The sequence below is a fragment of the Mustela erminea genome, chromosome 7, assembly GCF_009829155.1.
Source record: "Mustela erminea isolate mMusErm1 chromosome 7, mMusErm1.Pri, whole genome shotgun sequence".
In the NCBI taxonomy this organism is placed as follows: domain Eukaryota; kingdom Metazoa; phylum Chordata; class Mammalia; order Carnivora; family Mustelidae; genus Mustela; species Mustela erminea.
The window spans coordinates 25,399,654-25,409,381 of record NC_045620.1 but is presented as its reverse complement, the minus strand read 5'-3'; the positions used below and the strand labels follow the sequence as shown (position 1 = coordinate 25,409,381).

The window sequence follows — 9,728 nt, the reverse complement described above, 5'->3', positions numbered from 1 at the left end:
TATGTGTGTGTCTGTTGGGGGGATGGCGGCTAAGACCCACATCAGGGCCAGTTAACCGGGTGGGTGATTTAACAGGAGGAGGGGGGGGATAGGAGGCGGCGCCTGTGGAGGAGGGGCGGAGGGGGAGGCTCCGAAGTGATTTCAAATTTCCCTCGTCCCCACCCCTCGTTCCGCCCCCCGCGCCCGGGGCCGGCTCTGAGTGGCTGCGGCGGGGGCGCCCCCGGGTGGGGGCGGGGCGAGCGCCTGGCTGGGGTTACAAGGGGCCTCGGCACCGCCCCCTCCCCACCCACTCTCGCTGCCCCGTCCAGTCTGCGGTACTTCGGCGCAGCAGCCGCCCCCCAGCCCCGCGGCCGCTGCCCGCGTGGACGCTCCGAGCGCCCCCCGACGGACGCAACCGGCCCACTGGCAGGTCGGCGAGCGGGCGGCCGCCGCGCCAGGCCGGCAGCGCGGGGGTTAAGTGGCCCAAGTAAACGTAGTTCGGCGATCGGCGCCGGAGATTCGCGAGCCGAGCACCGTGCTCGGCCGCCCGCCGGCCTCCCGCCAGGCTGTCCCGACCCGCGGCTCGACCGCGGAGCGGCGCCCGAGCCAGGTTCTCGGCAGGTGAGCGCCCGGTGGCCCTGGGGAGGCTCGTCAGTCCGGGGGTCCGGGGACTGGTGGGGGAGGGGGCAGCAGAGGGGTCCCGGGACTGCCAGGAGGGACCCTCTTCCTGGGACGTCCGGGGGAGGCGGCTCCCGTCCGGGTGGAGACCCGGCACTGTAGGGGAGGAGCGGACCCTTGGACCACCTGAGGCAAGAAGGAAAAATGGGAGTGGGGGGGCATGTTCTTGAAGGGGTGGAAGGGATACTCAACGCTGTCCAAGATACCGAGGGAAAGAGGTTCCTCCCCAGGGAGGGAGACGGGGGTGGCCTTCTTGGGGTCGAGGCGAGGACTTGTGTCTCTGGAGAGAAGTGGAGGGGAGAGGTTTCCCTCATTGGGAGGGGTGTCCTTCCTGGCCTCCGCTTCAGAGCGAGCCTCTGAAGGAGGAAAGAGTTCGGCCAGGAAGGTGGGCGTCCGTCCGTTATGACTAGGACCTGTGGGTTTCAGACGAGGGACGCGTCCGCGCCCCCCCCCCGCCCCCGGGATAGAATATTACTAATGGATGTGGGTGCGGGCGGGGGGAGCCAGGGTGTGTGCGCCGGAGGGACGGTCTCTCGGGTCCTCCCTAGGTGAGCCACCCCGGCGAGGCACGGCGGGGCAGCCTTAGCGCACCTGGCCGGGGAGGAGCCGAGTCGGGGTGGCGCAGTCCTGCCCTGGTCACGCCGCCTGCCCTGGGGGCTCACTTTCCATTTTTCCCCTCTTCCGGGATGGAGCTGATCCCACTTCCCCCACTCCGCAAACTGAGGTCTCAATCGCTGTGTAGCGCCGCCTCCCAGAAGAACAACTTCCCACCTCTTGTGATTGTTGGAGGGTAGGTGTTGAGTCCCACTTCCCAGGAGAAAATGTGGAAACCGAGAAAGACTGGGGTGAACTTAGCAAGTTAGCAGCAGGGAACTGCTCTCGGGCTCAGGCTTTCCTGCTGGGTTCACTCACCTGTGGCGAAGAAGGGCAGCCGTCTGGGCCCAGCACCAGGCCTGTGCTTCCACCTCCAGCCTGCCTTTCCCCCTTACCTGGGCTGAGAGGCAGAGCCCTGTGGTTCTTTATCCCCCCCACCCTGCAAGCTGAAAGGGTTCATGAAGTAAAGACAGTTAAGGACAGAGTATGAATTTTTGCGCCCTCTCGATTCTGGATGCTGGAGGTTTGGGCTGGTGGTAATTTTGCCCAGGAGCGATTTTCCTTTTGGGGCCCTCAGGTGGAGGGCCCAGGACCCTGAGCTACCCCTGCATTCCTCTCCAACACCTGCTGTGGCTTCTTGAGACCCTCCCCCACCCCACATTGGGTTGCAAGGCTGCCATGATTTTTCCAGGGTGGAAATGATGGTACTAATGTTATAGGGCTGGTATACAGTAATCAGAGAAAGTCTGCCACTGTTAGCATCCTTGTGAGAGGTAAGCTGGCTGCCCTCCTTAAGGACATGCATAGGTCTTTTCACATATTTAAATCTGTCACACCAAGTCCATTTCTCTCTGTGTTTAATTGTTACTACATCTGTGAAACAGGAATGCTTTTACTAATAACCCCCAGGTTGTGTAAGAATGAAATGAGTCGATGCATGATTTAACCTCTACCCTCCATGTTCCTTAGATGTCTCAGGGGTGTAAGTAGTCCCTACCACACTGGGTTTGGGTGAGGGTTTGATGGGCTAGTGCTTGGCATAGCGGGTGATGATGTTGACATCTGTATTTAACCAGTAGCCCTTCTTTTTTAGGGGAGCCATTAATGAGAACGGGGCGGGCGGGGTGGGGTATGAAGGGAGGGACCTCTGCCAGCCCCGCCTATCCTGCCTGACTTCTAGGTACTCTATTTCTCTCAGCTATGAAAGCTTTTCCAAATCATTGTCCTCGATTTGGGAGTTGGCAGGAAGGAACGCCTTTGTTGCCTTTTGAAAGGAGCCAGGGTTTTCTTTTATGGGTTGGGGCCATTTTTACCCCCCCCACCAAAAGCATGAGGCCTACCTTGGAGGCATAATTGCAGAGGTGAGTAAGATCCTTTACCTTTCCCCGTTGGGGTGGAGAGGGCCCAGACAAAGGGGTTGGGGGCTGCCTGCATCCTCCTTAAAGCCGTAGTCCCAGCCACCCCCCGTTCAAGGCTAGAAGAGGGGGAGGAGGGTATCTGGGAGCTGCAGGGGATGAAAGGGAGGTGGGGATGGGGGAGGCTGCTTGCCTTCCTTTTTTTCTAGCCACGTGGGCCTGTGACCCAACGGGGCCTGTCACCTCTCATTGCAGTCTTAGGGACCTGCTTCAGATTTGGGCTTTGGGCAAGTTCTCCTTTCAGGAAAACTTACCCTTAAGATTTCTTTTGTCTGGGATGCCTGGGTGGCTCAGTTGGTTAAGCATTTGCATTTGGCTCAGGTCATGATCCCCAGGGTCTTGGGTTCAGGTCCAACATCAGGCTCCTTGCTCAGCAGGGAGCCTGCTTCTCAAGCTCTGCCTACTACTTCCCCTGCTTGTGCTCTGACAAATGAATAAATAAAATCTAGAAAAAAAAAAAAAAAGGAAAGGATTGGATTCCTTTTCTCAGACCAGCTCTCAAGCCCACTGTCCTACCCTTCAGGCTCACACAGCTTTTTCGATTTCATCAGACCTCGCCCATGATAGGTGTTAGATTTTGTGTTAGATTTTGTGTGTGTGTGTGTGTGTGTGTGTCTGTTTCTTAAATTGTGAGCTCAGGTTGATTTTCCAGTTTTTTGGTGGACCAAAGAAGTGCAGATTTCCTCATTTCATTTGCAAACCATCCTTTTCCTTGTAAAGTGATGGGCAGATTTGTCTCGTTGGGGAGGCTGACCTCTTCCTTCTGTAATTGATGGGACTGAGGTGCCAGAAGAACATTGCACCTCCACTGACATCCTGGGGATGCCATTCCTTCCTCCAGAAGATAGAAAGCCTACTGCAGATGTTCACATGGACCTATCTGGCTGTGCCCGGAGGAAGTGGCCTGGTGAATGCAGAGGAGGATTGCATTTCTGGAGATGGTCCTTCCAGAGTCTGTGAAGTGGGTTTAAAGTACACACCTACCCAGTGTAGTTAGGGCTAAATGGAATCCAGATCCTTTTATTTTAGTTGTTAGTTCACAAAATAGAGGGGGGGCCTAAGTGCAGTTGACCCTTTAACAATGCCGGGGTTAGGGGCACTGAGCCCCCCCCCCACACCCTGCACTTGAAAATCCAGTTTAACTTGACTCCCCCCACCCCCGCAAACTTAATAGCCTACTGTTGACCAGAAACATTGCTGATAAGTCTTTTAACACATTTTGTATGTTACATGTATTCTATAATTTATTCTAAGAATAATACCTAACTTTTTTTTTTTTTTAAAGATTTTTTTTATTTATTTGACAGAAATCACAAGTAGGCAGAGAGAGGGAGAAGCAGGCTCCCTGCTGAGCAGAGAGCCAGATGCCGGGCTCCATCCCAGGACTGAGATCGAGAACTGAGCCAAAGGCAGAGGCTTAACACTCTGAGCCATCCAGGTGCCCCGAATAATACCTAACTTCTAAGTTTTTAGTATTTTTAGGCTGTGCGGTTCATCTGAGTTTTTTCAAATTGTTGGAAGTCTCCAAAATATTTTTCAATATGTTTACTGAAAAATAAAAAATCAACTTAGAAGACACCTGTAATTCAAACCTGCATTGTTCAGGGGCATCTGTATTATGAAAAGCCTGTTACTCTCTGGGTTATATTATCTGTCTGAAGCCACAAAGGGGCTTGGGCATTAGAATCAGGTCTGGATTCATACACTTACTCATTCCATTTATAAGTCACTGGCTTCATCTCAGTTGTTCCATCTGTACAAGAGGCCAACAATGGTTGGCCAGTTGATGGGGATGTTTAAGGCAGTTGAGTTGCTATAGATTAAAAAATTCAGTAAATGTTGTATGTTATGAGGACCCCTGGCTGGCTTAGTTGGAAGAACATGTGACTCATTTGATCTCCGGTTGTAAGTTCAAGCCCCACGTTGGGTAGAGAGATTACTTGGGGAAAAAAAAACAAACAAAACTGCACCTTTGTAGTAAATGCCCAGATATTGAGAAGTGGCTGTTTACTTCTTGAGGGAAACATCCTAGTTATCCAAGTTAGTATTCCTGAGTTTTTTTCTAGGGAATAAGTAAAGAATGAGGGTTCCCTGTCTAGGGAATTGAAATATTTCAGAAAATGACATTCAAAGAATGAGGCAAGTGAAAATAAAATTTACCATCTTCCAGTGCCAAGAAGAAACTAGTCATCTGTAATTTCACAATCCCAAGGTAATCAGTGTTTTCGCTTTCATTTTGGGGCCCGTGCATTTGCATGTAGACAGGACTGGGAGGCCTTTAATAAGAGAAGGGACCAGAACCCAAGGAGAGGACAGTGGCAAGGAAGGTGGCACCGTGTGATTCTTAGCATCATCATCACCACTGGGGCTGCCTTGCCAAGCAGCTGGAGGACAGTTTTGGAGAACACGGGAAGAGATTCTCTGGAATCTGCCACCATTGGCTTCTGCTATTTTTTTCACTAGCTTGCCTGATGAAAGTTGCCTCTCCCTTCCCCTTAAGAGATTTTCATTCATTAAAACCTTGCAATCTATGGGCTTAGACTTAGTGCAAACCCCTGCCTGCCCTCTTGACCTTCTGTCTCTGCTCTAGTTTTGTGTCTCAGGATCAAACTGATTTTCTAGAAAATTGTCTTTTATTTTTTACTAAATTTTTTAAAAGGTTTTGTTTGAGAGAGAGAGCACAAATGGGGTGGTGGGGAGCAGAAGCAGAGGGAAAGGGAGAGGGACAAGCAGACACCTCTCTGACTGCAGATCCTGACTGGGCCTTGATCCTGTGACCCTGAGACAAGACCTGAGCTAGAAAACCCACTGAGCTACCCAGGTACCCCGAAAATTGTCCCACTGAGCTGGGACCTTGATGTGACAATTCTGGTATCACGACCTGAGCCCAAGGTAGATGTTAACCAAGTGTTAACCAGGCATCCCTCCCTTTTTTTTTTTTTTTTTTACAATTTTTAAAAAGATGTTATTTATTTGATAGCGATCACAAGTAGGCAGAGAGGCAGGCAGAGAGAGGGAGAAGCAGACTCCCCACTGAGCAGAGACCTATGCGGGGCTCTATCCTGGGACCCTGGGGCCATGACCTGAGCTGAAGACAGAGGCTTTAACTCACTGAGCCACCCAGGCGCCCCATCCTCCCTTTTCAAAAAGATAATTTTAGGGTGCCTGGGTGGCTCAGTCATGATCCCAGAGATCCAGCCCCATGGGACCTCCCTGCTCAGCGGGGAGCCTGCTTATCTCTCCCTCTTCCCCTACTCCCCCACCCACAATTTCAGTTCTCTTAAATAAATAAAATATTTAAAACATTTTTAGAGCATATGTGGCCTAGGGGAGAGGGAAGGAGAGAATCTTCAAGCAGCCTCCCCCATGGATCAGGGAAGCCGATGCAGGTCTGGATCTCAGGACACTCAGATCATGACCTGAGCCAAAATCAAGACTCAACTGACTGCAGGTGGCCTTTCTTTTTTCTTTTAGGTTTTGAAGGAGCTCTTGTCCCAGAAATTCCCTTTGCAGTGGTGTCCTCATCTTGTTTTTTTTTTTTTTTTTTTTGGATCTTTTATCTCCCTGAAGATATTTCTGGAGTTTAGTTTTCTGTCTCATGTTTGAGTATTCTTTTTTTTTTTTTACTGTTCTCGTTTTGATCTTCATGATTGAGAAAGACAAAAATTGTCTGAGATTTGAACTGGGGCATTGCTTTGTGGGTCCGTGACTTGGATTTACCTTTGGGCCTCCCAAAATGTGAAGGGTGTTCTCTGTTGTTGGGTCTGTCTGCTTCCCCAGAGCAGAGGGATTTCCCAGTGCCCTACCTGGGAGGTGGAGGCCTGACTTCAGGGGAAGGGGACTGGGCAGTTTTCAGGCTCAGGCAGGTGTCCTCTGTCTCAGTCTTACTGGAGGAGAGGCCGTGGCCTCTACAACAGTCTGACCTGTTCTTCCCATTCACCCTGCAGCCCCACCTTCTGAGTTTTATCGGGTCTTTTTTTTTTTTTTTTTTTAAGATTTTATTTATTTATTTGACAGAAATCACAAGTAGACGGAGAGGCAGGCAGAGAGAGAGGGAAGCAGGCTCCCCTCTGAGCAGAGAGCCCGATGCGGGACTCGATCCCAGGACCCTGAGATCATGACCTGAGCCGAAGGCAGCGGCTTAACCCACTGAGCCACCCAGGCGCCCAAGGGTCTTTTTTTTTTTTAAGCTTTTTTTTTTCCCTTAAATTGGACAGATCACAAGTACCAGAGGGGCAGGCAAAGAAAGGGCGAAGCAGGCTCCCTGCTGAGCAGAGCGCCGGATGCAGGGATCAATCCCTGGACCCTGAGATCATGACCTGAGCTGAAGGCAGAGGCTTTAACTCACTGAACCACCCAGGCACCCATCTTTTCTAAGCAGCATTTGTTGCTGATGAAAGTGGACATGCGTGGACTGCAGCTGGAGCAGAATCCAGTCTTCCAGCTCCTGGAGAAGGGATGATGGCTTCTTAGTTGGTGTTTTCAGCATCTAGCAGAGCACTGATGCCCTGGCTTCCTAGCTCTGTGAATGTGTGCTCTGTGGCTTCACTAACATATAGGTCTGCCTGAGTCCTGTGCCTGCAGCTCTGGAAGCCGGACCAGACATTAAAGGGCAAGCTGTAGAAGGAAGCCGGCTTCCCCGGGCTGTGGTGAGAAACGGAGTGTTAACTAGGCTTGATGCCTGAATGGCCAGGTGCCGTGGCAGGTTTTCTGGCTTACGTGGGAGGCAGCGTGCCACAACTGGATGATAGGGTTTGGAAGATTCTTAGCCAATGCACGCATTTTGTGGGCACACATGGGCAAAATTTTGTCCTATTTCTTGTCCTATGCAAAAGGGTCTCTATAGTTGAAGAAAGAGCAGTGTAGGTTTTGGAGTGGACCAACCTTATTTCGTCTAACAACAACTAGCCTTTCCCCTACCATCCTCCTAAACCAGCTGGAAGCTCCATGAGCCTGGGCTGTCTGGCCTGTGTCACTCAGGATTCTCAGTGCGGAGCATGGCTTCCTGAGTCTTAGCAGGAATAGCTGTCTGATGCATGGGTAAGAGTGGCCTTTCCCTGGGGCGCCTGGGTGGCCCTGTTGGTTAAGGGACTGCCTTTTGCGCAGGTCTTGGTCCTAGTGTCCGGGGATTGAGTCTGCAACAGCCTCACTGCTCAGCAGGGAGTCTGCTTCTTCTGTCCCTCTCCCTTCTCATGCTCTCACTCTCCCACTCACTCAAAGTAAACAAAATCTTTAAAAAAAAAAAAAAAAAACCAAAACCAAAAAGTGGCCTTTCCCAGTGTCTGGATCTGCCCTAGGATGTTGAGTGTTAAGCTGTAAGCAGAATACAGAGTGATTGCTCAGTATTAACTATGATTATCGCCATTTTCTAAGGCCACACAGCTAAGCAAGGAGTAGAATGCGGATTGATGCTGTTAAATTTTTTTGAGAAATTTGTCCCCACCTGGCTTGGACTCACAGAAGTGGCAAGATTGCACCGATGTGCTGCTGGGTTAAGACCCTCCAGAGGACCTCCTTGTGCCCACTACTCTGTCTGCAGACCTGCTTCATTCATGATGGGCAGACCCAAACCCATACCAGGTACTTAGAGAGCTGGCTTTTAAAGAAGTAGCTTCTGTGAGCTAATGGGCTTTTTCCAAAAGCTAGTTATACTGTGTAATTCTGTTATTTTATAAATCTCATGTTTATTTTATATATATATATATAAAGATTCTTTTTATGTATTTGAGAGAGCGAGTACACTAGTATGGGAGAGAAGCAGGCTCCCTGCTGAGGAGGGAGATGGACGTAGGGCTCAGTCTCAGGACCCTGGGATCATGACCTGATCTGAAGGCAGATGCTTAACCAGCTGAGCCACCCAGGTGCCCCAGTTTATTTCTTGTGACGAGGACTTCCAGGTCTGCTGTCCACAGCTTCCAAATACACAATGCTTTAGTCACCGTGCTGTACATTATCTCACAGGACTTGATGTATAACTGGGAGTTTGTACCTTTTCACCATCTTCACCTATCTCTCCTACTTGCTATCCCATAGCTTTTCTTTGTATTGTGAAAATTTTGTCTTTTTATTTTTAAGATTTTATTTATTTGTTTGACAGAGATCACAAATAGGCAGAGAGGCAGGCAGAGAGGCAGGCAGAGAGAGAGGAGGAAGCAGGTTCCCTGCTGAGCAGTGAGCCCTATGCTGGCCTCCATCCCAGGACCCCGGGATCATGACCTGAGCTGAAGGCAGAGGCTTTAACCCACTGAGCCACCCAGGTGCCCTTGTCTTTCTTTTTAATCGCTACACCCAACTTGGGGCTCAAACTCCGCAACCCTGAGATCAAGAGCTGTGTGTTCTGCCTGAGCCAGCCAGGTGCCTCTGCTCCAATTTTGTCTTTTAAAATACATACAAGGACTTACTGATTATTGTAGAGAGGGTGATACAAGTCCTTCCGTGTTGAATCAGTTAGAAGTGTTGTGTAAATTTATTTGCATGGAGAGTTAGGCTCCCTAGAAAAATCTGGGGCCAGAAGAGGGAAATAGAAAATGAGAAGATGTGCCAACTAAGGGATTTTTAAAGTTTTTATTAGCTTTGTTTCTACACTTTTTTTTTTTTAAAGATTTAATTTATTTGACAGATCACAAGTAGGCAGAGAGGCAGAGAGAGAGGGTGAAGCAGGCTCCCCACTGAGCAGAGAGCATGATGTGGGGCTCAATCCTAGGACCCTCAGGGGCTCTTGGGTAGCTCAGTGGGTTAAAGCCTCTGCCTTCGGCTCAGGTCATGAACCTGGGGTCTGGCATCGGGCCCTGTGTTGGGCTCTCTGCTCAGCGGGGAGCCTGCTTCCTCCTCTCTCTCTGCCTGTCTCTCTGCCTACTTGTGATCTCTCTCTCTCTCAAATAAATAAATAAAATCTTTAAAAAAAAAAAAAATCCTAGGATCCTCAGATCATGACCTGAGCCAAAGGCAGAGGTTTTCACCCGCCGAGCACCCAGGTGTCCCCCAACTAAGGGATTTTCAAGACATCTAAGGAGACGGATGAAATGTAAGGTTAGTAGGCCAGCCTGGGACATATGAGTGCTA

The 9,728-nt window shown here is 50.4% G+C and overlaps 1 protein-coding gene across 6 annotated transcripts in view; it reads left to right on the top strand.

The window, feature by feature from the left end:
- The first annotated feature begins 276 nt into the window (after positions 1–276).
- The window catches only part of DNMT3B (DNA methyltransferase 3 beta), a 41,422-nt gene continuing 31,970 nt past the window's right edge, over positions 277–9,728 (top strand). The window contains exons 1-2 of one of the 6 annotated variants that reach the window (XM_032350976.1): positions 526–600; positions 8,127–8,246. The gene's annotated coding sequence lies outside the window, so the exon portion shown is untranslated. The other 5 variants (XM_032350985.1, XM_032350987.1, XM_032350979.1 and 2 more) reach the window with 5 other exon arrangements.